At 46.7% G+C, this 27,323-nt stretch overlaps 1 protein-coding gene and 1 pseudogene across 2 annotated transcripts in view; both read right to left on the reverse strand.

The window, feature by feature from the left end:
• Positions 1-23,953, reverse strand: part of CDC14B (cell division cycle 14B) — a gene marked incomplete at its 5' end in the record, with an annotated part of 123,692 nt that extends 99,739 nt beyond the window's left edge. Inside the window, one exon of the mRNA XM_079790110.1 lies at positions 23,636-23,953. The remainder of the gene's footprint in view (positions 1-23,635) is intronic.
• On the reverse strand, positions 11,176-16,736 carry LOC307110764 (guanine nucleotide-binding protein subunit alpha-12-like; annotated as a pseudogene). The gene is made up of 2 exons: positions 16,430-16,736; positions 11,176-15,987 (listed from the first exon to the last, which is right to left on the reverse strand). The product of its transcript is annotated as a guanine nucleotide-binding protein subunit alpha-12-like (transcript).
• Positions 23,954-27,323: the final 3,370 nt, after the last annotated feature.

Consider the following 27,323-nt stretch of genomic DNA (forward strand, 5'->3'; position numbering starts at 1 on the left):
CAACCACAGAGCCACACCGGCCAGGCTGTGTGTGTATGTTTTGTTTTTTTTAGTTTGAAAAATTTCAAACCCTATGGTAAAGTTCATTTAGGGGGCAAAGTTTAATGTCTTTTATAGCATTTTTTTTTCTGGCCCAGGAGGCAATCCTCCTTAAGGGTTAGGGTCAGGATGTGCATTTTTGCCAGTGTTCTCTGCTGTGAGGGTGAATCCTTGGTGCATCAGATTAGGAGGCTTGGGACAAGTTTGCCCCATTCTGGGTAATTCATGAACTTTGAGCACTGGATTCATTATGGTGTTGCCTGCCAAGTTTTTCTACTGTAAATAGACAATTTTCCGGTTGGTAATTAATAAATAATTTGTGGAGAAATACTTTGAGACCACAAACTTCCACTTCTGTGATTTAATACATGTTGATGATTCTAAATCACTTGTTACTATAATGGTGCAAACTAAAGATTTTCTAATTGTCTTGTACATTTTTAAATTGGCATTCTATAGAAAAAAGGGCTTTCTTTCCTCTCCCTTTTATGTACGTTTGTATGTACGTACATACATACATAGGTAGATAGGTGGTATGAATTACAAATTATTCACTTATCTTCTACAGTGGGTTATAATTCCTTACTGTCGTTATTTATTTTGATTCTCAGATTGTCCCAAATTTGACTAATGGGTGCCACTTCATACTGGCTTCTGTGTCCTTCTGACATATCCACATAAATTTTTTAGTGTTTTCTTACTTTCTGGCACAAGATGTTCCAGGTTTAACTTGTCCTTTCCCTGCCTCTGCCTAGGAATAAGCATTTTCCAAGAAGGCCCAGTTTCTTTCACTGGGTAATGGTATTTAGAAAACACACCAGACCCTGGCCCATGTGGCTCAGTTGGTTGGGCATCATCCTGTACACTGAAAAATTGCCATTTTGATTCCTGGTCAGGGCCCATGCCTGGTTGCAGGTTCAATCCCTGGTAGGCAACCGATAGGTGTTTTATTACTCTCACATCAATGTTTCTCTCCATCTCCCTTCCACTCCAAAATCAATAAAAAATTTTTAAAAAGCATAAAGGCCTCCATGACTTGGCTCTGGTCTTATTTACATACTAGAGGCCCGGTGCACGAAATTCGTGCATGGAGTGGGGGTCCCCTCAGCTCAGCCTGCACCCTCTCCAATCCGGGACCCCTTGGGGGATGTCCAACTGCCGGTTTAGGCCCAATCCCAGGGATCAGGCCTAAACCGGCAGTCGGACACCCCTCTCACAATCCTGAACCGCTGGCTCCTACTTGCTCACCTGCCTGCCGGCCTGGTTGCCCCTAACTGCTGCCCCTTGCTGGCCTGATTGCCCCTCATTGCCTCTGCATGCTGGCCTGATCGCCCCTAACTGCCACCCCTGCTGGCCTGGTTGCCCTTAACTGTCCCCCGCTGCTGGCCTGGTCACCCCTAACTGCCCCCCCCCCCGCCGGCCTGGTCATCCCTTACTCCCCCCCTGATGGCCTGGTCACCCCCAACTGCCCCCCCTGCCGGCCTGGTTGCCCCCAACTGCCAGCCTGGTTGCCCCCAACTGCCCCCCCTGCCAGCCTGGTTGCCAACTGCCCCCCCCCACAGGCCTAGTCACCCCTCACTGCCCCCCCACCAGCTTAATCGCCCCCAACTGCCCCCCCTGCCGGCCTGGTCACCCCCAATTGCACCACTCCTGCTGGCCTGGTTGCCCCTAGCTGCCCCCCCCCCCTGCTGGCCTGGTCACTCCCAACTGCCCCCCTTGCCGGCCTGGTTGCCCCACGCAGCCTGCTGTTCAGTCGTTTGGTTGTCCCTCACTAACCCCCCTGCCGGCCTGGTTGCCCCATGCAGCCTGCTTGTTCAGTTGTTTAGTCATCCCTCACTAACCCTCCTGCCGGCCTGGTCGTAGGCAGCCATCTTGTGAGGGCATGAGGGTTAATTTGCATATTATCCCTTTATTATATAGGATCCTGATTCATTTACTGCCTCATGTACTAAGACACATACCTTCCTAGGATCCCCAAAGTGACATCTTCCTACATACTTTCTTTATAAAAAATAGTTTCATTGATTTTTTTAAGAGAAGAAGTGAGGGAAGAAGGGAGGGAAGAAGGGAAGGAGGAGAAGGGGATGTTGGGAAAGGAAAGGGGAAGGGAGAAAGAAACATTGATATGAGAGAAATATCAATTGCTTGACTCAATTGGGAATCAAACTCATAACCTGGGTATGTGCCCTGACTGGAAATTAAATGGGTGACCTTTTGGTGTAAGGGATGATGTTCAACCAACTGAGCCAAACTGGCCAGGAATTTTTTATTTTTCTTTACTTACTAGAGGCCTGGTGCACAAAATTCAAGCACAGGTAGGGTCCCTAGGCCTGGCTGGTGATTAGGGCCAATTGGGGTCTTCTGGCTGCCAGCCGGGGCCTTCCTTCCCCTGCTGCCGGCTGGGGCTTTCTTTCGTTCCGTGCCGCCCCCTGGTGGTCAGCGCACATTATAGCGAGTGATCGAACTTCCAGTCTCCCGGTCAAACTCACGAGGGGACACTTTGCATATTAGCCTTTTATATATATACTAGAGGCCTGGTGCACAAAAATTCATGCACTCAGGGGGTCCCTAGCCTGGCCTGCACCCTCTCACAATCCGGGACCCCTCAGGTAGGGTCCCTAGGCCTGGCCTGAGATCAGGAACTATCTGGACTTTCCTTCCTCTGGCTTCAGGCAACTGGCCCCACCCCCGCTGCTGCCACTGCTTGCCATCTGTGCAGTGCTGCCCCCCCTCCCCTGCCACTGATGGCCTCCCTTTGCAGGGGACAGGCTGGGTTGCAATGGCTTGGCTGGCGTGGGCCCCCCTCTGCAGGGCAATTGCTGGCTGGCCGCACACCTGCCACAGAGTCGCTGCAAGTGGCCTGGGCCTCCCTCTTTCTTTGCTGGGGGGCAGGGCCAGCCCTGCAAGAGGCTATCTACCTGATCACCCCTAACCACTCTGCCTGCCTACCTGATCACCCCTAACCACTCTGCCTGCCTGCCTGATCGCCCCTAGCCATTTGCTTGGGGCGGAGCCAGTCCGAGGAGGGGCCGTCTGCCTATCTGATTGCCCCTAACTGCTGGTCTGCCTGCCTGATTGCCCCTAACCACATGCCTGCCTACCTGATCACCCCTAACTCCTGTTCTGCCTACCTGATCACCCCTAACCACTCTGCCTGCCTGCCTGATCGCCCCTAACTGCTTGCTTGGGGGCGGGCCAACCCTGCCAGTGGCCGTGGTGGTTCTGGTCTCTGGTCATTGTGGTCGTTACATGGTGGCTGGCCTTTTATTATATAGGATATTTGAGAGAGAGAGAGGATGGGGGGTAGGGCAGGAGAGAGAAATAGATTTTTGTTCCACTTATTTATGCATTCACTGGCTGATTCTTGTATGTGCCCTGACTGGGAATTGAATCCACAACCTTGGCTTGTCAGAAGGATACTCTAAACAACTGAGCTACCCAGCCAGAGCCTCTTCCTCTATACTCTTGCCAATTCTGGATGCCCTTACCACTCTTCTTCTATGGGGCTGATTCTCATTTCCCCCCATAACTATTGAAGTATTAACCAATGTGTTGTTTTCTCTAACCACCTCAGAATCCAACACTGAGTGGTGCTCCTGGCAGCACTTCCTCCTTAATGCCTCTCATGTGCTAGAGAATGGCATCTCCTTGTTTTAACTTACATTTAACTTACATTAAATCATTAACTTGATTACCAGTGTGATTAAGGATATTTGCTTAGTTTCTAGAAAATAGAAAGTAATACTATCATATATAATACACACATATATATATATATGTATATATATTTATATTTATATATATTTATATTTATATGCCTAAGCAACAGTTACGACCGAACGACTGGAACGACAGTCAACTGGTCGCTATGACGCACACTGACCACCAGGGGGCAGAAACTCAATGCAGGAGCTGCCCCCTGGTGGTCAGTGAGCTCCCACAGGTGGAGCACCACTCAGGGCTCATGGCTGGCAAGCACTGCTGTGGTGGGGGGAGCCTCTCCCACTTCCATGGCAGTGGCAGGTGCAGCGGGGTTGGGATGAGCGGCAGTCCCCTCCTGCTGCTTTGGCACTGCTACATCCCCCTAGGACAGTGGTCGGCAAACTCATTAGTCAACAGAGCCAAATATCAACAGTACAATGATTGAAATTTCTTTTGAGAGCCAAATTTTTTAAACTTAAACTTCTTCTAACACCACTTCTTCAAAATAGACTCGCCCAGGCCGTGGTATTTTGTGGAAGAGCCACACTCAAGGGGCCAAAGAGCCGCATGTGGCTCACGAGCCGCGGTTTGCCGACCACTGCCCTAGGAGTCCCAGATTGCGAGAGGCGCAGGCCAGGCTGAGGGACCCCACCTGTGCATGAATCCGTGCACTGGGCCTCTAGTCTAACATAACACAAGAACTGAGATTATGCCTGCACCCTTTCCAATCCGGGACCCCTCGGGGGATGTCCGACTGCCTCTCGCAATCTGGGACCGCTGGCTCCTAACCACTTGCCTGCCTGCCTGCATGATCACCCCTAACCCCTCTGCCTGCCTGTCTTATAGCCCCTAACCACCTCTGCCTGCCCGCCTGATTGCCCCTAACTGCTCTCCTACCAGCCTGATCACCCCTAACTGCTCCCCTGCTGGCCTGATCACCCCTAACCGCTTCTGCCTAGCCCTGAACCTGGGATCCAGGATTCCCTCCTCCAGCTGGTCGCAGGCACCCAGGACCCAGACTGGCTTCGCCCAGGCTGGCCGCAGCCACAGAGGACCATGGGCGGGCAGCTTCGCCTGGGCCACAGCCGCAGGCACCCAGAACTGTGGAGTGGGCAGTTATCCCTCTCCCAGGCCGCAGGCGCAGCCGCTGGCACCTGGGACCGCGGGGACCGTGGGCATGCGGATTGTCCTTCTCCTGAGCTACAGCCCCAGCCACTGGCACCCAGGGCCACGGGGCGGGCAGCTTGTCCCTCTCCCGGGCTGGGCCGCAGGGGCAGGCGCAGACACTGGTGCCCAGGACCGCAGGGTGTGCGGTTTGTCCCTCTCCCAGTCCACAGGCGCAGGCACAGCCACTGGCGCCCGGGACCACGGAGCAGGCAGCTTGTCCCTCTCCTGGGCCACAGGCACAGGCACAGCTGCTGAAAAATCCACTGAACACTGGCTGGAGAGAACCCTGATAACCAAGGACAAAAAGTGGAGGCCACATAGAGACTAGTAGGAAGGGCGGAGGCACAAAAGGAGAGGCCGGGCTCCCATAGATAGCAGCTGAAGTTCTGGAGATATATCTCAGCTATGGGGGGTTGCCACTGAGAAATCTGAGGTCTAATCCACAAGCTAAGCATCACAGCAGAGAGAACCAGAACTGAGGAAGGTGCCCAAATAACACCTGGCTGTAAAAAGCAGCAAGGTTGCTATCTGCCAGTCAGAGATGGCTGGAAATGCAGGCACCCTTTTAAAGGGCCAACAGACCTTGTGCTCTGACACAGGGAGAGCAGAGTGGACTGGAGCTGTGTGAGCAGAAGCCAGGGTTGCAGGCTTGGGGTTAGAGCTCAGAAGGCAGACACCCCAGTTTCCTGTGCTGAGTTATTCCTCATGCTGCAAAGGTCATCTTTCTCAGGCACACCTTTGCTATCCAGACGGTTTTTGCCTGGGGGAAGACAGCTGACCCACCCTTTGGAAAACCCATTGCCCCACAGTGTTGAGTTTCTGAAACCCTTTAAGAGATTGAGAATAACAATTAGCCTCCAGGCATAAGCAATTGCCCCACCCTGTTGGAAAACCTCTCACCACACCTGTGGGAGGACTGGCTGAGGGCTACTCAAGACTGAATCCAATCAGTCTGCAGGCAGAGGTGGGTCTCTGGAGGCTTTGAGTCTTTGCTGATCTAATTAGTCAGAAACAGCATTTGACACTGTAGATATTGAGAAGAGGCACCAGATATATCTAATACATAGTCACAAACCCAAACAGGAAGCCAAAATGGGGAGACAAAAAACAACCCCGAATGAAAGAATGAGAGATTTCTCTAGAAGAAAAAAATAAGTGATATGGAGATAAGAAATTTACCTGATGGAACTCCCATAAGACTGTCAGCTGATTCCGCATCAGAAACTCTACAGGACAGAAGGGAATGGTAATGGAAAACAAGGATCTAAAACCAAGATTACTATATACAGCAAGGATATCATACAAAATAAATGGTGAAATAAAAAGCTTCCTGGACAAAAAAGACTAAAGGAGTACATCACCACCAAGCCAGCATTACAAGAAATGCTAAAGGGAATGCTGTAATGAGAAGAAGAAACAGAGAGAGAAACCTAGGCATACAGAATTAAAATGGCAATAAATAAGTACCTATCAATAATAACCTTAAGTATAAAAGGATTAAACACTCCAATTGAAAGACATAGGACAACTGAATAAATACAAAAACATGACCCAATTATATGCTGTCTACAAGAGACCTCAAAACAAAAGACTCATATAGGATGAGAGTGAAGAGATAGAAAAAATTTTTCCAGACAAATGAAAAAAAAAAAAAAAGCTGGAGTAGCAATACTCATATCTGACAAAAGAGACTTCAAAATGAAGGCCATCACAAGAGACAACAAAGGTTACTACATAATACTAAAGGGATCAATCCAACAAGATGATATAACCCTGGTAAACATATATACACCCAATATAGGAGCACCTAAATATATAAAAAAACTTCTAGAGGACTTTAAGGGAGAGATACATTGCAATACAAGCATAGTAGGATAATTTTACACTCCAATGATTTCACTGGATAGGTATTCCAGACAAAAAATTAACAAGGAAACAGTGACTCTAAAGGACACACTGGATCAGATGGATTTAAATGACATTTACAGAACATTTCACCCCAAAGCTGCAGAATATACATTCTTCTCAAGTGCACATGGATCATTCATAAAGATAGACCACATGTTAGGACACAAAACAACTCTCTACAAGTTAAAGAAGATTGAAATAATATCAAGCATCTTCTCAGACCACAATGGAATGAAATTAGAAATCAATTACAGTAAATATTCCCCAAAACATTCAAACACCTGGAATATAAATAGCATGTCACTAAACAATGAATGGTTTACCAACGAGATCAAGAAAGAAATAAAAAACTTTCCAAAGTAAATGAAAATGAACACACAATAACCCCAAATCTCTGGGACACAGCCAAAGCAGTCCTGAGATAGAAGTCCATAGCACTACAGGTCTACTTTAAAAAAATAAGAAAAATTAATAATAAACTATTTAATCCTACAACTTACTGAATTAGAAAGAGAACAACTAGAAATAGAAAGAGAACAACAAGAAAAGTAGAAGGAAGGAAATAATAAAGATTAGAGCAGAAATACATGACATAGAGACTAAAAAAACAATATAAAAGATCAATGAAACCAAGAGCTAATTCTTTGAAAGAATAAACCAGATTAATGAACCCTTAGCCAGACTCATCAAGAAACAAAGAGGAGGGCTGACTGTCAGCCATTGCTGTTTGCTCCGCCCTGAGACCCTGCCCCACCCAAGTTGTGAGCAGAGGCTTTTGCATATGAATAGCCTGGGGTTTTGAAATCTAAAATTACCTAACAAACTGCAGCTGAGTCAGAGAGACCCAGAACATCCAAAAGAAGGCCCAAGGCCCCACAGCAGCTTGCATTGCTTCACAGCTGGGCCTCATCTGGGCACCTGCAAACCTCAAATAAAGAAGAGGAATCTGCAGATCTCTCTGTAGCTCCTGCTGGGTGGCCTCAGGCAGAGGCTAAATTTGCACCTCCTTGGAGATCCAAGAGCCAGTGTACCCAGTGGTCAGAGTGGGACCATCAAGATTACAACTGCTCAGATCCATAAGGGACACACTCAGGGGCAGACTCAGTGAGCACCAAAGCCCCACTGAAGCAAGTCTTGCCTCATAAGGGTGTCTCCAGCACAGAAGTTCTCCCAGCGTAGACACAGCTGATCCTCACAGCCAATTGGCCTGGAGGTCAATTCCTCCCAGTGATACCAACAACAATCAAGGCTTAACTACAACAAGACTGTGCACACAGCCCACAAAGGGGTGCACCAAGAGTGTCCACCTCAGATAACTGGGGAGGCTGAGTCACTGGGCCCTATAGGACACCTAGCACACAAAGCCACTCTATCAACTCAGGGAAGCAGCCAAAATGCGGAGACAAAGAAACAGTTCACAAATGACAGAAATGGAGGAAAGCAAACTACTGGATATAGAGTTCAAAACCACGGTTATAAGGTTTTTCAAGAATTTTCTAGAAACCGCCGATAAATTTAGTGAGACCCTCGAGGATATGAAAAAGGACCAACTAGAAATTAAGCATACACTGACTGAAATAAAGAATAATATACAGAGATCCAACAGCAGATTGGAGGATCGCAATAATCAAGTCAAAGATCTGAAATACAAAGAAGCAAAAAACACCCAACCAGAAAAGCAAAAAGAAAAAAGAATCCAAAAATATAAAGATTGTGTAAGGAGCCTCTGGGACAACTTCAAGCATACAACATCCGAATTATGGGGGTGCCAGAAGAAGAGAGAGAGCAAGATACTGAAAACCTATTTGAAGAAATAATGACAGAAAACTTCCCCCACCTGGTGAAAGAAATAGACTTACAAATCCAGGAAGCACAGAGAACCCCAAACAAAAGGAATCCAAAGAGGACCACACCAAGACACATCATAATTAAAATGCCAAGAGCAAAAGACAAAGAGAGAATATTAAAAGCAGCAAGAGAAAAACAGTTAGTTACCTACAAGGGTAGGTAACTAGTTACCTACGACTGTCAGCTGATTTCTCCACAGAAACTATGCAGGCCAGAAGGGAGTGGCAAGAAATATTCAAAGTGATGAATAGCAAGAACCTACAACCAAGATTACTCTACCCAGCAAAGCTATCATTCAGAATTGAAGGTCAGATAAAGAGCTTCACAGACAAGAAAAAGCTAAAGGAGTTCATCACCGCCAAACCAGTATTATATGAAATGCTGAAAGGTATTCTTTCAGTAAAGGAAGAAGAAGAAAAAGGTAAAGATAAAAATTATGAACAACAAATACATATCTATCAACAAGTCAATCTAAAAGTCAAGTGAATAAAAAATCTGATGAACAGAATAAACTGGTGAATATAATAGAATCAGGGGCATGGAAAGGGAGTGGACTGACAATCTTCGGGGGGAAAGGGGTGTGGGGGTGCGGGAAGAGACTGGACAAAAATCATATACCTATGGATGAGGACAGTGGGGTGGGGGTAAGAGTGAGGGTGGGGTGGGAACCGGGTGGAAAAAAAGGAACAACTGTAATAATCTGAACAATAAAGATTAAAAAAAAAAAAGAAACAAAGAGGACCCAAATAAATAAAATCAGAAATGAAAGCGGTAAAGTAACCACCGACACCACAGAAATACAAAGGACAACTCTATGACAACAAGCTGGACAATGTGGATGAAATGGACAAATTCCTAGCAAAATACAATCTTCCAAAACTGAATCAGAAAACTTGAATAGGCCAATAACAACTGTTGAAATAGAAGCAGTAATCAGAAGGCTTCACAGAGGAATTTTACCAAACATTCAAAGAAGAACTAACACCTATCCTCCTCAAACTATTACAAGAAATCCAAGAGGAAGGAACACTTCCAAGCTCTTCTCATGAGGCCAACATTATTCTAATTCTAAAAACAGATAAAGACACTACAAAGAAAGAGAATTATAGGCCAGTAACCATGATGAACATAGGTGCTAAAATCCTCAACAAAATAATAGCATATCAGATCCAGCAATATATTAAAAAGATCAGACACCATGATCAAGTGGGATTTATTCCAAGGATTCAAGGCTGGTACAATATTCACAAATCAATAAATGTGATACATCACATAAAAAATAAAAATACAAAAATCACATGATCACATCAATGGACACAAAAAAAGCATTCGACAAAATTCAACACCCATTTTTAATAAAAACTCTCAGCAAAGTGGGAATAGATGGAGCATATCTCAACATGCTAAAGACCATATATGACAAATCTACAGTGAACATCATACTCAATGGGCAAAATCTAAAATCATTTCCCCTAAGAACAGGACCAAGACAGGTATGTCCGCTTTCACCACTTTTACTCAACATAGTACTGGAAGGCCTAGCCACAGCAATCAGACAAGAAGAAATAAAAAGCATCCAAATTGGGAAAGAGGAAGTAAAACTCTCATTATTTGCAGATGATATGAAATGATATTTTACATAGAAAACCCTAAAGACTCCACCAAAAAACTACTAGACTTAATAAATGAATTTGGCAATGTAGCAGGATACAAAATCAACACCCAAAAGTTGATGGCTTTTTTATACACCAATAATGAATTCTCAGAAAGAGCAACTAAACAAACAATTTCATTTACCATTGCAAGAAAAAAATTAAGATATTTAGGAATAAGCTTAACTAAGGAGGTAAAAGACCTGAACTCAGATAACTACAGGACTTTGAAAAAAGAGACAGAGGAAGATATAAACAAGTGGAAGAATATATTGTTCATGGATTGATAGAATTAACATAATTAAAAAGTCCATACTACCTGAGGCAATCTATAGATTCAATGAAATCCCCAGTAAAATACCAACAGCATATTTAACAGATCTAGAATACTTTATACATTTATATGGAACCAAAAAAGACCCCGAATATCTGTAGCAATATTGAGAAAGAAGAACAATGTCGGAGGGATCACAGTACCAGATTTCAAGTTATATTACAAAGCTACCATAATCAAAACAGCCTGGTACTGGCACAAGAACAGGGATATAGATCACTGGAACAGAAAAGAGACCCCAGAAATCTACCCAAGCCATTACACTAAATTAATATTTGACAAAGGATGCAAGAGCATACAATGGAGTTAAGACCATCTTTTCAAGAAAATGGTGTTGGAAAAATTGGACAGATACATGCAAAAAAATGAAACTAGACAACCAACTTACACAAGAATAAATTCAAAATGGAGAAAAGACTTAAATGTAAGTTGTGAAACCATAAAAATCCTACAAGAAACTGTAGGCAGCAAAATCTCATACATCTCCCGTAACAATATGCTTAAAGATACATCTCCTAAGGCAAAGGAAACTAAGGAGAAAATAAATAAATGGGAATACATCAAAATAAAAAGCTTCTGCACAGCACAAGAAACCATCAACTAAACGAAAAGGGAGCCCACTGTATGAGAGAACATATTTGGCAATGAAACATCTGATAAAGAGTTAATATCCAAAATATATAAGGAACTCATACAACTGAACAAAAGAAAGACAAACAATCCAATTAAAAAATGGGCAAATGATCTAAATACATATCTGCAAAGTAGACAGACATACAGATGACCAAGAGACATATGAAAAAATGCTCAAAGTCACTGATCACCAGAGAGATGCAAATTAAAACAACAATGAGGTATCACCTCATACCTGTCAGAATGGCTACCATCAACAAATCAACAAATGACAAGTGCTGGTGAGGATGTGGAGAAAAGAGAACCCTAGTGCACTGCTGATGGGAATGCAAACTGGTGCAGCCATTATGGAAAACAGTATGGAGCTTCCTCAAAAAAGTAAATATGGAACTGCCATTTGCTCCAGTGATCCCACTTCTAGGAATATATCCTAAGAATCCTGAAACACCAATCAGAAAGAATACATGCACCCTACATTTATAGCAGAATTATTTGCAATAGCCAAGATCTGGAAATAGTCCAAGTACCCATTGGTAGATGAATGGGTAAAAAACAAACAAAAAATACAACAGCCTGTGGTACATGTACACAATGGAATACTACGTGGCTGTAAAAAAGAAGGAAATCTTACCTTTTGGGACAGCATGGATGAACCTGAAGAGTGTTATGCTAAGCAAAATAAGCCAGTTAGAGAAAGACCTAATAAGCGAGTTAGAGAAAGGTCATACCATATGATCTCACTAATTTGTAGAATCTAATGAACAACATAAAAAAGAAATTTAAATAAAGAGATATGTGTAGTTGCATTAGAAGACACAGTAAAAATGTTAATTCTCCCAAAACTTAGCTAAGAGCTTACTGCACTTTCTATCAAAATCCCTGCCAGATTTTTATTGACATACATAAGCCTTATTCTAAAATTTATATGAAAAGGCAAAGGTATATTTTACTAATAGCCATTTCAATTCTGAAAAGAAGAACAAAGTTGGAGGATTCATATTACCTGATTTCAACGCTTACTATAAAGCTACAGTAATGAACACAGAGGAGCACATACACAAAAAAATAGACACATCAATCATGGAACAGAATAGAGAGCTTAGGAATAGACCCACAAAAATATAGTCATTTTTTGACACAGCTACAAAGACAACTCAATGGAGAGATTATAGTCTTCTCAACAAACAATGCTATACACTCGAAGTCCATAAACAACCACTGAAACCTAACACAAAAATCAATTAAAAATGGATCATAACCTAAATGTAAAATGCAGAAACTATAAATTTCTAAAAGAAAGCATAAGGGAAAATCTGCATGACTTTGGGTTTGGTGCAGAGTTGTTTGTTTTGTTTTTATTTGAGGAAGTTTATTGTTACATTTTTGCGATAATAGATGAGGCACACCTCCTGCTCATCCAACATCTCAATACAAAAGATAACAATCAAGGGTAACAGTGAAATTAAGATAAAAAATTACAAAAGCTGAAGGTTTTAGAGACAAAAATGACTACAGTCTAAGTGTAGAAAAGTTGTAAATGCTTTAGTTCAGCATTGAAAATAGTTATCTTCTTCTCTGGTTCTGATGAATCCCAGAATTAGATCAGCTTCTTTGATGCCTTCCTCTTGGCCCTGGAATCCCCAGGCTCAGCGAAAAGCCCACAGGGGTGGTGGCTGAGCTGGCGGGTCCTGGCCTTTGGACCATCCCACCCTGCATTCTGGTCAGCCCAAAGCAGTCACAGTCCCTCATCCTATATAATCCTATATAATAAAGAGCTAATATGTAAATGATCATCACGCCATCATGCCGGGGCTGGGGGACCTGAGGCCGGGCAGGGGGACCTGAGGCCACACTGCCCTCCCTGGCGCTGGGGCCGGGGGACCTGAGGCCACGCCAGGGGATCTGAGGCTGCACCCCCCGCCTGGTGCCAGGCTGGGGGACCTGAGGCTGCGCCCCCCTGCCCGGTGGGGCTTGACAGGGGTGGGGCTGGCTGCGTCTGGGTCTCACACGATTTCAAGATGCACATGGGTGGGCGGGGACTTGACTCTGGGTCCCATGGCACGCCCCAGACTCTGGCAGGAGGGAGATTTTCATATACATTTTACTAATTTTCTTTCATCTCTTGACACTTCTATTATAGAGAAAGGGCAAATAGCAATATTAAAATTTGCTATTTGTCCTTCCAGGCAGGAAGGACAGAGCACATTGGAGGCATTAATTCCCTTTTAATGTGTACGAATTTCGTGCACCAGGCCACTAGTACTTACATGAAAGTGAATGAGCAAATGGATCAACCTGATTAAAGGCGAAAAACTCAGACACGGTGACCAGCAGGTGCACCAGCCAGGATGCAGCAGCCTCACCTGAGCCACATTTTCAAGTCAGTAACAGCTCGAATACTCACACACCTATGAGACCCAACACAGTGACTGGCGGGGAACACCCCACTGTCATCAAAGGCAAGTATGATCTCAGAATCGCCCCTCCAGTGCTGCCTAGTGCTCCTTCCCTCTAAGCTTCACGTAGGAACTGATACTGGGTCACTGCCTCTCAGCTTATGAAGAGCCACAGGAAGCAGTACAAAAACAGTTTTTCTAACAAAATAAGAGCTGAGCCCTGGTGGCCTGCACACCTGAGCGTCTCAGGTTTGATTCTTGGTCAAGGGTAGGTACATGGATTGCAGGTCCAATCCCGCCCCCCATTGGAGGCGTGTGGAGGCAACCAATCGATGTGTCACATCAATATTTCTCTCTGGCCCCTTCCAATCTCTCTAAAAAATCAATAAAAAATATCCTCATTCCTTGGGTGAGAATTTAAATAAAAAGAGCTGAATCCTCAGTGAATACTGCCACACAGCCTAGATCACCAAGAGGGGAAAAATTTCCTGTCTCCTCATTGTTACCACAGTGATAACAAGGGTAACTCAGGAGCAGGTTTTCCCTCTCTTTTCTTCTGGGTCAGCCTCCGCCACACGATTCAGGTTTATCTGGCCTGCTGACATGGAGCCAAGAGATGCAAAGGGACACAGGAGGGGAACAGTGTGGCCTAGACACAAGGACCCTATATTGTATGACTAAACCTCAATGAATTCTGGTGCCAGCTACAGAGGAAGCTCTTTTTTCTTTTCTCTCAAATGCCAGGAAAGCCCTAATCACCGAGACAGACTTTGAAGTGGAATGAAATGTACTTTGACATAGTGGCATCTGGCAGGTAGGTGGACTGTGACTGGGTGCCACTGAACAGCCCTGTCACACCCACAGCTCCCGAACTCCCCCAGCTGGGAGCCACTGTGGACAGTGTGCATGTGTTATGTGAACATTCTAGAGGCAGGAGCCTTGACAAGACCCTGGATGGAGAGGAGGGCTGAGAATGGGGATCAGCTCTAAGAGGCACTGGGGTTGTGGCAGTCTGAAGGGACTCAGATTTGTGCAGGGTCGGCACTTCCTGAAGGTCAGCGTCACCAGTGAACCAAGCAGCTGTGCTGAACGTGGGCTGTGCTGGTAGCCCTGCAGCTTCCAGAAGCCGAAGGACAGAAAGCCTTCTACTGCTTCCATGAAGCCAACAAGAAGTTGGTGAAAGAAGGTACTGTCACCTTCAAGGCCAGTTTATTTGTCTTTACCAGTGGGTGCAGGACAGCAGGGTGGTACGGAGTACTAAGTGCCAATGTGCGCTGTGCAGTGGGAGAGGGACATGCCCTATCCACACGATCAGGGCAAGGTGACAGGCAGGAAAGACAGAGCACATTGGAGGCATTAGGCACGACCACACCCGGGACCCCATCCTCCGAGGCTGGGGGCCTGGGCTTCATGTAACAGCATGCACCGGGGGCTCTCAGGAAATTGGCACAGAGTTTTAAAAGCAACTCATTCACTTTGGTCGGTGGCACTGGACACTCCCCCATCCTCACTCCCCACCCCCGCAGGGCAGGCGCAGGGACTGCATTTAGCAGCATCAACGTGCACTCAGTCTCCTACAAACTACCATTAGGCATAGCTTTGGGGTTAGTGTCTCTCAGAAGTTGGAGGGAAAGCTGTCTGCAAGGCCAGCTGGTCTGTGTTTTGCATTAGAGAGAACGTGCATGACACTCAGCGGTGACACTGTGTCAGAGCTGAAATGGCTACTTGCTAGTGCAGATTCACACCAGAGTAATCTAGAGTCTCAGTAGTGTACCATCCCCAGGATTCAGTAGTTCATCAAAGCCCCCAAGTCCTCAGCCTGGGACCCGCCATGCTCCCGCCACCCACTCAGATGCTGGCCATGCACATGGAAAGCCACCCAGGACAAGGTGGGCGGCGTGGAGTTGGTTCTCACTGCAGCATGATGTCCTTGAGGTTCTCCTTCAGGATCATGTTTGTGACTGCGTGGAACATGAAGCAGACGCTCTCCATCGATGGCCGTGGTGAAGTGGTGGAACAGCGGGCGTGCTGTGGTTCCTGCCAGCAGTAGAAGCTCCAGGTCCTCCAACTGGTGGGGGTCACCCCGGAAGTCGAGGAAGTGCTTGATGATACTGACACTCCTCATCTTCTCACCAGCAGGTCTGTCTTGTTGTTGATAATGGTCTTGAAGATGTTCACGAACTCCACCAGGCATTTGGTTGGCCAGTCCTCCATAAGCACTTGGTCGCACTCACTTGAGGACACCATGAACAGGATTGAAGTGATTCCATCAAAGCACTGGAACCATTTCTGGCGTTGGGACCACTGGCTGTCCACATCCACCATCTTAAAAGGGATTTTTTAAAAATATATATTTTTATTAATTTCAGAGAGGAAAGAAGAGGGGGAGAGAGAGAGAAACATAAATGATGAGAGAGAATCATTGATTGGCTGCCTCCTGCACACCTCCAATTGGGGATGAACCCGCAACCCAGGCATGTGCTCTGACCTCCTGGTTCATAGGTGGACGCTCAATCACTGAGCCAGGCTGGCAGGGCTTAAAAGGGATTTTCTTTTTTTAATATATTTTTATTGATTTCAGAGAGGAAGAGAGAGGGAAAAAGAGAGAGAGACATCAATAATGAGAGAGAATCATTGATTGGCTGCCTCCTGCACGCCCCCACTGGGGATTGAGCCCACAACCTGGGCATGTGCCCTTGACCAGAATCTAACCCAGGACCCTTCAGTCTGCAGGCCAACACTCTATCCACCGAGCCAAACTGGCTAGGGCAAAAGGAATTTTCTTAATAACAAAGTCATGCTCCACAATGCCCTTGGTGGCTTTCCTCGCCAGCAGGATGTCTTCTTGCTTATTAGGAAAGTAGCTCAGCTGGCAGATCTGGTCCAAATTGTCCAGGAAGTACTTCACCGATTAACACAGTTGGAACTCCCTCTTGTGACTGAAGGCCTCCCTGATGCCCAAGTGCCCCAAAGAGTGCTCAGGGTAGACACGTACAGCCAGAAGGCAGCCGCCTCTATGGTCAGTCCGGCTTTGTTCTTAAAGGCCATGAGGAACATGCCAAGTCTTTTGTTCTCGAACGCTGCCACGGAATGTCCCCCCGCGTCCACAAGGACCTTTGAGCCCTTTATGGGCTCAAAGATGGTGCCTTATTCTTTGAGCTGGACTTGCAGCTCCTGCCAGTGCCCAGCAGCAAGATCCTGACAAGGGGCTGCAAGGTGGGCGATGTCCAGGCTGCAACTCTGCCAACCTTGGCAGGCAGCAGACAGCGGCTGAGGTCTGCACCAGGCCGGATATGGCTGCTCAGGCCAAGGACCCCGCTGCAGGCAAGGCAAGCCCCGCGTGGCAGCTGGGTACTCCATCAGGCCAAGGCCGCTGCCGATGACCCAATGGTGATGAGTTTTTAAGAACAATACCAAAAGCAAAATTCATAAAAGAAAACATTTTAAGTTGCACTTAATTAAAATGAAAAACTTTTGCTATATGAAGCACTATTAAGAGAATGAAAACATAGACTGTGAGAAAATATCTGCAAATCACATAGATGATAAAATATATGTATCTAGCATATACAAAGAAAATTTTAAGTCTAAACAGTTAAAAAAGCACACAAAACCCAATTTTTAAAAATGGGCAAAATGAGAGAGAAAGAGATTGAGGAGTGGGGATGAAAGTGAAAGCAAGAGCAAAGGCTGACAGGAAGGATAGATTATAAGATAGAGAGAAAATGATTTGACATTCCCAAGAAGCCTAGACTCCTTTTTCTGTTTAAATATTAGTAAATTATAGATACTAGTTATCCATATATTATATTTTTAAGAAAAAATAAAAAGGTCATAAGTGTGTGTAAAAGTGTGGTTGCTGTAGTTTTCTTATTCTGGTAGAAGAGAAATTGGTATTAATTTGAATATTTTTTAATACGAAATGTCTGAAAAAATTATAGCATATATTTCTCATGGTGTATAAACCAGTGATATTTTTAACATATTAGACAATTTTTAGAACCATAAAACTATTTTGTCTAGTACTAGAGTGATGGGTAAATGATGTTATTCATTTCTCAAATCTCATGGAATTTATAGCGCAAACAATGAACCTTATGTAATATTTTAAAATGCAAATTTTAAAAATATCAACTAGGTGGATGGGGGGGAATCACAACATGGAATGGAAACTATGAAAAAAGAATTTAATTGTATTACAAATGTATGACATAACCACTGGAGATAATAGGGAGGAAAGGATCTAAGAAACTTTGGAAATGACTGGAAACTGTAAGACAAAAGGAACTGTACGTGAGCACTGTGGGTGTAATGCTGCTTCCCATGGAGGTAGTGGTTAGAGGTCCTGATGCTGCCATCGTATACACTGGGACTGAAAAAGGAAGTAAAAAGATAGTGAATGGTCGGGGCCAGGTTTCTCACTGTTGGAATGAAGGATGACAGATATGTAAGGGGAAAAGTCTAGAATGAACCACGGTAGTTCTGAATTAGTGTCTTAAGTCATCAGTGGGAATTCCTGTTTAGCTTAATATAGAAACTGATGAGTAAAAGGAGAAATAATACAGATATGTATGTATACTAGTATACAGGTTAATATACATACATTTATTCCCTAGCTCTGGTCACTGCCAGGGTCTAAAAGCAATGACACCCCAGTAACGATGAGCACATCAGAGCAAATCCTGGTTTCTAACATCATTCTCCAACAAAAGGATCTAGGGAATGCTGAAATGGCTGGTTTCAAGGCTGGAACAGAATATATAAGATGAGCCTAGAGCATACATCCTACAGTGACAGAAAGTAGGGAGGTACTCAAAACACAAACTGCTGGGAATATGTCAAAGGGTACAGAAGGCAACTGAAAGAGCCCCAGTGGCAAAAGATGGAACAAGTTGAGCAACAAAAATAAATAATGCGGTTTTTAGTTAAGTCTGGTAACAGAAAACTTTGACATGTTCAATGATAATAAAAGTAGGTAAGCTTTGATATTTTTCCAACTTTAAATCATGTAAAATTGTGTTCTTGTGCAGGTATATTTTTTCAAAGGAGGAGGACAGAATAAACCAGGAACATAGCTTAAACGGGACAGGCACACTGGAGTATGTTTACAGGGGAAGAGGCCAGGAGAGTTAGGGACTCATATGAACAACAGCCCAAGTCAATATAATAAATGCGTGAGCCCCTACTAGGTACCAAGAACTATGAGAGGTATGGGAGAAGACAAGGACAAATAAAATAGTCCCTGACCTTTAAAAGGCAACTGTCTGGTAGAAAAAATGAAAGCATACACCAAGGGAGCGATGAATCCAAATATTTAAAGGATTGTTGTGTGGAAAAGAGTCAGAGATGTTCAGCATGCCCTGAGGGACAGGCTTAGGAATGAAGGATAGAAAGAGTAACAGGCTGACTTTGGCTCAATGTCTGGCACAAAATTAGTGATTAATATATGTTAAGATCTCTTCCCCAAATGCCCAATAAAACAGGATTCACTCTGCTGAAAACAATAAACTCTACCATTTATGTGACAAAAAAATATATTACTTCCAATTGTAATAATCACCTAGAAAAATTAGATTTTTTAAAGTATAAATTTAAAAATCTAAAACTTAATATAAAGGAAAACATTTCAATTTTGTTTCCATCTTCACGAATGTAAAAATTTTTAGTTTGATTTGTCTATCAAGAAGGTCTACCACTGCCCAGCCCATGTGGCTCAGTAGTTGAATGCAGACCTATGAACCAGGAGGTCATGGTTCAATTCCAGGTCAGGGCACATGCCTGGGTTGCAGGTTCGATCCCCAGTGTGGGCGTGCAGAAGGTAGCCGATCAATGATTCTCTTTCATCACTGATGTTTCTATCTCTCTCTCCCTCTCCCTTCCTCTCTGAAATCAATAAAAATATATTTTGTTAAAAAAGGTCTACCACTGATCCAAGTAATAATCAATTACAAAACAAGACCCTGAAATGTACAAGCTAAAAGCATAATTATTCTACTATATCTTTATAGCAATTTAGACCATTGAGAGCATTCACAATTTAAAAATCCACAATGCCTGTTAGAAATATCTAATCATTTGCATCAGATGGAAGAGAAGAAAATTATCTAAATGAGAATACTTTTCCCATGTGCACCAGGAAACACACACAACTAATCAAAGAGAGAAGAAAACCTCCCCTGTGGTCCTGCTTCTCATCTCTGTTCTCAATAAGCTTTTGCTCAAAGGAAAGAAAACACTGAACTAGAGTCAGCTAATTGTGTAAAGCCTTTTACTGATAAAATTAGGCATGCTAAGTTAGATGCATGCTAGGTCCTTTGCAAAACAGGCTAAAAGAATAGAGGAAATGTGGAGATTAGTCAGCACTTGAGCTGAGAAAATGAACTCAGCTATGAGGAAGAAAGGGATAGCAGTCCAGTCCAATAACAGTGCTCACTAGGACATGGTGAAGGTAAGCCTGTCCGGGTAAGCTGCCAATACGAAGTACAGCGATATAAGGCAGGTTCAAGAAATGAGAACAATGATGACAGTGAATACTATAAAGTATCCAGGTCAGGATGGTCAGCATCTAGGAAGAACCTGGCCTGCAGAACTCAGGTGGGGGAGCTGGGAAAGACAAACATTGGCATTAGCTGCAGCACATTATTTCAGCAATGTATTAAAATATTAAAAATTGACAGAATGGTAAAACATTTCTCTTCAAGAAAGTCAAATACAAAAATTGTGCACACATTATGTAAAAAATAAATAGGCAGAGAAAAATCATAGACTTGAAAGAGATTGACCAAAATACAGATAATGGAAGTATGGTTGACTTTTATTCCTTTACTAGAGGCCCGGTGCACGAATTCGTGCATGGGTGGTTGGCTGGCTGGCCCCGCCCCCTGGTCCAACTCCCAGTCGAGGGGACAATTTGCATATTAGCCTTTTATTATATAGGATAATGTTTCTGTATATTCCATTTTTATAGTATTCCTTATTTTGTTTTATTCAGATGACTAAAACAAACTTAAAAAAACTAGTTTAATCATGCCTTTCCCTAAATAGATCCAAGGAAAGTCAAAATTTACTGTGGTTTATAAACAGGGTGGATAAGAGTTTGACCTTAAAGTAAGACTTAGCCCATCTATGCATGGAACAGGTTCAAAATTTCAATTGAAATGAAGAGGGTCAAGCCTTATAGCAGAGCTGGCACTTTATATGACCATTCTAAATAGAATCCACTATAGAGTAAGAGAAAGGCAAATTAGGTTAGTAAACTAATGGAATATTAACAGTTTGGGGTTTGGTTTTTTGGTTTGTTTTTGCTTATTGGTATTTTCCAAATTTCTATACTCAATGTTTGACTTTAATAGAAATAAAAAAAAATGCTATTTTCAAAATATTCTGTAGTTGTACTGGTTACTATGACATATATTTTTAGGTATTTACTTTTTGGGGGGTGAGGGTTAGTCCTCACCTGAATCTGAATACTTTTCCATTGATTTTTAAAGAGAGTGGAAGGGAGGGGGAAGAGAGAGAGAAAGAAACATCAAAGGGAGAGGGACACATTGCCTCCACGCGGCCCCAACCAGGGCAGTGGATTGAGCCTGCAACCGAGGTATGTGACCTAGACTGGAATCAAACGGGGGACCCTTCAGTCTTGGGGCCAACGCTGCATCCACTTGGCCAAACCAGCTAATGTAGGATTTACTTTAATGGTACATTTAAAAATATATTCCTGCCATTGTTTTAAATATCTAATATAAATTTAATCTGTGCCCTGAGTCATCTATACTAATAAAAGGGTAATATGCTAATTCGACTGGGAGACTTCCGAGAAACCTTCCAGACGTCCTTCCAGATAAAGCCATGGTGGTGGGGCTGAGGCAGAGGTGGTTAGGGGCAATCAGGCCAGGAAGGGAGGGCAGTTGGGGGAGATCAGGCCAGCAGGTGGGGCAGTTGGGGGCGATCAGGTCAACGGGGGGGGGGGGCAGTTGGGGGTGAGCAGGCCGGCAGGGGAGGCAGTGGGGGTGAGCAGGCTGGCGGGGGGGGGGGGGGGGAGTTGGGGGCAACCAGGCCAGCAGGGGAGGGCAGTTGGGGGCGACCAGGCCGGCAAGGGAGGGCAGTTGGAGGTGACAAGGCCGGCAGGGAAGGGCAGTTGGGGGCGACCAGGCCGGCAGGGGAGGGCAGTTGGGGGCAACCAGGCCGGCAGGGGAGGGCATTTGGGGGAGACCAGGCCAGCAGGGGAGGACAGTTGGGGGAGACCAGGCCAGCAGGGGAGGGCAGTTGGGGGCGACCAGGCTGGCGGGGAGGGCAGCTGGGGGTGACCAGGCCTGCAGGGGAGGTCAATTGGGGGTGACCGGGCCTGCAGGGGAGGGCAGTTGAGTGTGACCGGGCCGGCGGGGGGAAGAGGGGGCAGTTGGGGGCAATCGAGCTGGCAGGAGAGCAGTTAGGCGTCAATCAGGCTGGCAGGGGAGTGGTTAGGGGGTGATCAGGTGGGCAGGCAGAAGCGGTTAGGGGCAATCAGGCAGGTGAGTGGTTGGGAGCCAGCAGTCCCGGATTGTGAGAGGGATGTCCAACTGCTGGTTTAGGCCCGATCCCTGTGGGCCTAAATCAGCAGTCTTCCCCCAAGGGGTCCCAGATTGAAGAGGGTGCAGGCTGGGCTGAGGGACACCCCCCCAGGGCACAAATTTCATGCACCGGGCCTCTAGGCCTATATAATAAAAGCCTAATATGCTAAGTGTCTGGTCATCTGTTCAACCAATCAAAGTGTAATATGCTAATGATATGCTAAGGCCGCTCAACCGCTCACTCTGACATGCACTGACCACCACGGGGCAGACACTCAACACAGGAGCTGCCCCCTGGTGGTCAGTGTGCTCCCATGGGGGAGCACTGCTTAGCCAGAAGCCAGGCTCATGCTGGCGAGTGCAGCGGCGGTGACAGGAGCCTCTCCTGACTCTACAGCAGCGCTAAGGATGTCTGACTGATGGCTTAGGCCCGCTCCCTTAGTCAGACATCCCCTGAGGGCTCCCAGACTGTGAGGGGGCGCAGGCCAGGCTGAGGGACCCCCTGAGTGCACAAATTTCGTGCACTGGGTCTCTAGTCTCCTCATAAGCGTTGGCTTCTCCCAGCAAAGGATTTCCTCCTGTCTGCATGAGTTGGAATCTCTGCTCAGGAAGGGGCATTTTGAGTCCCTTGGGTACAACCTAGGAGAACTGGGTGGGAAATTAGACTACAGTACTTATTTTTAAAATGCTCCCTGAATCCCCCAAATGGAATCACCTAGGAAAGGGGTTAAAATGCGGATCCCCAGCCCGGTTCTAGGCACTGAATCCACATTTCTGAAGGCGGGGCTGGGAATCTGCACCTGTTAAAAGTCACAAGATGGAAATCTGGTGCACAACGAGGTGGGGACAGGTCTGGACTGGAGGCTGAGACAGGATGAGCAGGTGGGTTTGGGGCCAATCTGACTGTAAGTCTCAGTTCTTCCATTAACAGCTCAGACTGCGGCAAGTGACCCAAACCCTCCGAGCCTCCGTTTCTCATACAGAACGTGGGATGAGGCTTACCTTGTTGTGAAGACCGAGTAAACTACCTGTGTAGTACGTGTGTGAATGCTAGTTTGCTTTAACCCCTTAATGTACAGACAACTATTCAGGAACGCCTGCATCTCTTCCCCTAAAGCAGTGCTTCGCACTTTTTTCTCATTATCCTCGTCCCCCCGGAGCCTTTCTAGACATTTTCTCTCCTAATGCCCCTGCCTCCGGACATTAAAACGCACAGTGACTGTCCACCTGCTTCTGTTCTGCAGCCTTTGGGAGGCGCGAGGCACTGAACCGCCCGAGTCCTCTTTGCCCCGAGATGAGCTGGGACCGCGGTGCTAGCGGGGACTCGGTCCGCTCCCCACACAGAGGGAGAGGCGCGAACACCGGTCACAGGGTCTCCGCTGGCTCCCCCAGCGCGTGACGACTTACTTTTCACTAGTTGCCAACCTCGGAAAGCCGGGAGCTTCCACGCGAGAACCGACAGTCAGCTTCTCGAGACCAGGTCGGTGCGGGCGGCGCGGGCCGGCAGCCCCGAACCTGCGGCCCGGGAGCCGCCGGTGCCGCTGCCCCTGAGGAGGTCGGCCTTCTCCCCGGCTCCGCTGCCCTGGGCCCCGCCCGGGGGGTGGGGGAGCTCTCTCGGGCAGCGGGGTTCCGGAGGAATCTCCTGGGCCGCGGGGTCCCAGCGCGCCGCCCGCAGGACGGGCAGCAACGCCCCCTCACGGCCTCACACAACCGCCCGGCGCGCGGACACTCCACCAGCCCGCGGCCCCGCCTCCGCCACCCGTCCGCCCAATCGCCGCCGCGCGCCGCCGCACGTGACGCGCACCAGCCAATGGCAGCCCGTGGCGGCCGTGACGCAGGCGGAGTTGCTGGGCGCTCTCCAGCAGGCGGCGCACGACGCGGTCCCAGGGCTTCGGGAGCGCGAAGGGCGGGGGGCGCGGGCCTGGAGGACCGGGGGACGCGCACTGCTGAGCTGTCCCCCCAATCCTCACCGGCCACAGGTGTGTGGGTGCCGGCCGTTGTTGTCTCTGCCCCTCTTTCCAGTCCCAGCGTGGCTGCTTCTTTATCAGTTCTCTTCATCTCGCCTTCAGGAGCTTTCCAAGGGCAGTTGTTGGATATTTATTTGTCATGTTGATGTAATCATGGGAAGAGGCGAGCAAAGTGGTTTCCTGCTTTGTCATCTTGACAGGAAGAACCTTATTTATTGAACAGACACTTATTTCTCGCAGTTCTAGAGGCTGGAAGTCCAAGATCAGGTGCCAGCAGACTCTCTGTGCATGCACTTCTCTTTCATATTTTCTGTGCTACATTCATCGTTTCTGACTCTTCTGTGGTACATTGACCTTTCATGTCATGAATTTCTTTTGCAGTATCTTATCTACTCTTTTCCCATTCACTTTAATGTACCTACGTGTGGTGTTTGTAAGTTCAATTTCATCATGTTATCAAATATGTTCAATTTCAGTAGTCAAGGTTTAATAACAAATACTTTTTATTGCTTTATCCAGAACATTCTTAACCGAAACTGGCATTTTTCATGACCAGAGGATGCTCCTCTGCCAGGAGGCCCAGAGGCAGACAGCCTGTCCCTGAGGCCCAGCCTCTTCCTCCCCCTTCAGGCCACAGCATCCAGCGGAGGGAAGGTTTGGATTTAAACAGTAGAAGGTAGGAAGCCAGGCATTCTGCAGCGGGGGAGGGGCAGAGGACTGGTGGGCCCGGTGGGTGGGGTGGGGGGCATTCCATGGAGGGCTCTGATAAGTAGGCAAGAACCAGCAGTTCCTTTCAAATTTAAGTGGCAACACAATTGGTGTGTGGCTCTTCGGGCCCTTTATACATTGGTGATTTTAGATTCACAGCACAAAGTCTTTACCTGATGTGCCCTGTATTTCAGTTCTTGATCCATCACCCTAGTTCTGGGTCCCTCAGCCTGCTTCCTATCTGGTCTTGGTTTCCTTCAACGCAGGCTACACTTTCTGAACAAAATTCAGAACATGCGGCCTGAAGAAATAATGGGAACTTATGACTCACGGATCCCAGTGTTTGAAATTAGGATCGACCCAGCCGAGGCAGCATGCTCGGTGCCTGTGTGCACATCATTCCTTAGGAAGCAGTCCTGTGGCCCCTAGTCCCGCCCAGTGCTGGGAGCCCTGCAGATGCAGCCGGCCCAGCCTTACAAACCACCCCCTTTGCCCCGGTCCATCAGGGCAAGGCCCTGCAGCCTACAGGGCAAGGCCAGAAATCACCACTCTTTGTTTCTCAGAGTATTATGTTGTTCAATGTTTAATTGTTAACCTTTGAGTGATTTTAATGCAATGTTTTAAAGAAGTAATGCCTTTGCATAGTTCACAACCCAATTCTGCAAAATGGAAAATGCAGTGAGGAGTCTTTGTCCTGCCTCTTTCCCCTCTTGCAAATGACCAGAAAGAGGATCCGACGATTTCAGTTTCCTTGGAAAGTATGACAAACTCAAGTAAGTTGATTATGCTACTATAAATATGTGTTTTTAAAAAAATGTTTTTATTGATTTCAGCGAAGAAGGGAGAGAGAGATAGAAACATCAATGAGTGAGAATCATTGATCAGCTGCTTCCTACACGCCCTCTACTGGGGATCCAGCCCGAAACCCAGGCATGTGCCCTTGACCAGAATCTGACCTACGACCCTTCAGTCCCAGGCTGACACTCTGTCCACTGAGCCAAACCGGCCACGGCTATACATATGTGTTATATTGGCAACTGAAATTCTGCAATATGGGCGGGGGCTGGCATGGCGGCCTCCAGAGTCTGTTATGTAGACAGGAGGTAGGGCCCTGGCCCGGAAGTTCAGTTGGTCACACACACCCCTCCTCTATCCCTGTATCTGTCTCTCCCTCCACACCTCTCTCTAAAAATCAATAAAAAATAAGTTTAAACAAGGAGGAAAGGGATGCGCTGGGACTCTTTTCGCTCAGGAGGCACAGCTCTTCACTGTGGGTCACGCTGTGGGCTGTGGGCACCGGGTCTGTGCTGTGTTCAGGCCCCGACCCAGCGCACAGTTGACACCAGGGAGTTGGCATCACTGGGATCCGGCTGCATGGACAGTTCAGGGTGGGCCTACTGCGTGTGAGCCCTTCAACTCCAGGGTCATTCCGTGTCCCCCGCTTTCTGATAACACAAGGGGTGGGGGCAGTTCTTCCGAATTGGAAAGCGTCCTCCGGTTCAGCAGGAAGCCGCCGCCTCATTGGAAATGAGTGGACAGGGCGAAGCCTCCCCCCCTCCGCACAGTTCACAGGCCTGCCTTCCCCATGGAGCCGCTCAGCCCGCGGTTTCCTTCACCCGCACCCCGCATCCCGCCACTGAGGGAGCGGCCTGGCTGACTGACAGTAATGCCTCTGCCCCGAAGCCTGGGGTGGCGGGCAGGCCTGGGGTGTGTGAAGCCTGGGGTGGCGGGCAGGCCTGGGGTGTGTGAAGCCTGGGGTGGCGGGCAGGCCTGGGGTGTGTGAGCCTGGGGTGGCGGGTAGGCCTGGGGTGTGTGAGGCCTGGGGTGGAGGGCAGGCCTGGGGTGTGTGAAGCCTGGGGTGGCGGGCAGGCCTGGGGTGTGTGAAGCCTGGGGTGGAGGGCAGGCCTGGGGTGTGTGAAGCCTGGGGTGGTGGGCAGGCCTGGGGTGTGTGAAGCCTTGGGTGGCGGGCAGGCCTGGGGTGTGTGAGGCCTGGGGTGGCGGGCAGGCCTGGGGTCTGTGCATCTTCACTCGGTGGCGGGAATCTGAGGTGTGTATTCAAATGTGTGCACTTGCTTTGTCTGTGGATGTCTGTGACCACGGGGAGGTCATGCCTGTGTTTTTGTGCGTGTGTAGGGTTGAGTGCTGTATTTGGACGGTGTGAGATGTAATGCGTGTATATTCAAGGTGATGGTGGTTAGGTGTTTATAATTTGGTCTTTGGGGAAACGTTTACCTGTGGGTTTTTTTCCTCCTGTGAATTTGGGAATTTCTCTAATGGCCGATTTGGAAGGATTATCTGCATACGCATAGGGCAATGTTACGACAAGTGCAGGTGTTCATTAGCTTGGGTGTATGATCTGTGTTTTGTATTTGGGGAACGTAGATGGATCATTGTGTATTCGGGGCATGTTGTAATTTTAT

This window comes from Cnephaeus nilssonii, assembly GCF_951640355.1.
Source record: "Cnephaeus nilssonii genome assembly, chromosome: 14".
In the NCBI taxonomy this organism is placed as follows: domain Eukaryota; kingdom Metazoa; phylum Chordata; class Mammalia; order Chiroptera; family Vespertilionidae; genus Cnephaeus; species Cnephaeus nilssonii.